The sequence below is a fragment of the Amblyraja radiata genome, chromosome 19 (genome assembly GCF_010909765.2).
Source record: "Amblyraja radiata isolate CabotCenter1 chromosome 19, sAmbRad1.1.pri, whole genome shotgun sequence".
Classification (NCBI taxonomy): Eukaryota; Metazoa; Chordata; class Chondrichthyes; order Rajiformes; family Rajidae; genus Amblyraja; species Amblyraja radiata.
In genome coordinates, this window is record NC_045974.1 from 31,474,969 (window position 1) to 31,476,085 (window position 1,117).

At 35.0% G+C, this 1,117-nt stretch overlaps 1 pseudogene; it reads right to left on the minus strand.

Annotated features, from left to right (window-relative positions):
- Nucleotides 1-801: 801 nt before the first annotated feature.
- LOC116984277 lies at nucleotides 802-910 on the minus strand (annotated as a pseudogene).
- Between the last annotated feature and the right edge of the window lie 207 nt (nucleotides 911-1,117).

Here is a 1,117-nt window from a genome sequence, read left to right on the forward strand (position 1 = left end):
CCATATGTAGGACCATAGACTGGTTGCTGACAATGATAGGATTGGAGCAATGCCCAATGTTATCTTTCCACCATTTAGTTCCAATATGGCTTCTGTATGGCTTCATCATTCTATTGAAATGATCACCATTAATTTTAAGAGCTCATATTTTGGCCCTCTGTAAATCTTTATAATGTAAGGGTCTGAATTATGTGGCTGGAAACCATATGTTGCCAATATTCTTGCTACCAGTCTGATGAATGGTTTATCCTCATGTCAATGATTTTGCTGTATGCCTCTATTAAGGTTGTAACCTCTGTTGGCAAAGTTACTGACATGAGGAACTGAGTTAATGGTGAACCCCAAATAATCCCTTTAGTTTGAAGGCTTTAATTTTGATTTAATTGGATGGATAATGATCCTAGTTTCCAAATAATTGTTAAGTGGCTGTTACCGTTTGTTCAGCCCGTCCTAAGTTTCCACACAATTAGTATGTCATCCAAAGAAGCCATTACCATTGTGTGGCTGGTTGTCATATTTTGTAAATAACCTAGGTGCTAATGTAAACACATTAGGTAGTGCTCTATACTGCTAGAGCTGAGCCATCCAATTAGATAAAAATAACATCCGTGGTCACCTGTTATGGGTACTGAAATTGTAAGCATCCTTTGAATCAATGCTTGCCATTTTCGTTCTTAAAACGAATATACTTAACAATAGAAAAGGTTTCTGTTCTTAAAACGAATATATCGTTTTATTTATTTCTCACTTTTTTTTATTTAAAAATTAAAAAAAAAACAAAACTTTTCTATTTATTTATTTATTTATTTAATTTTATGATATATGGTCCCTAGATAAGGGACATATCAGACATTTAAACTGATAAGAACAGATATTATACTTGATCTTAGCCAAAAAGCCGAGATCTGATCTATGATTGATGCGTCAAGCGCCATATCCTATTTTGTTAGGAAGGGAATGCGTAGATAATAATTCTTCCCTTGCAATGCAGCTAAAACCCCATCTGTTGCTGATGTCCAGTGTCTGTATCCCATATGACATATTTGGTAATTGGTGATTATGTCTGGATACGAGTAGATCGGCATCTGGTGTTCCATATCGTGTAGAAACATCAGCA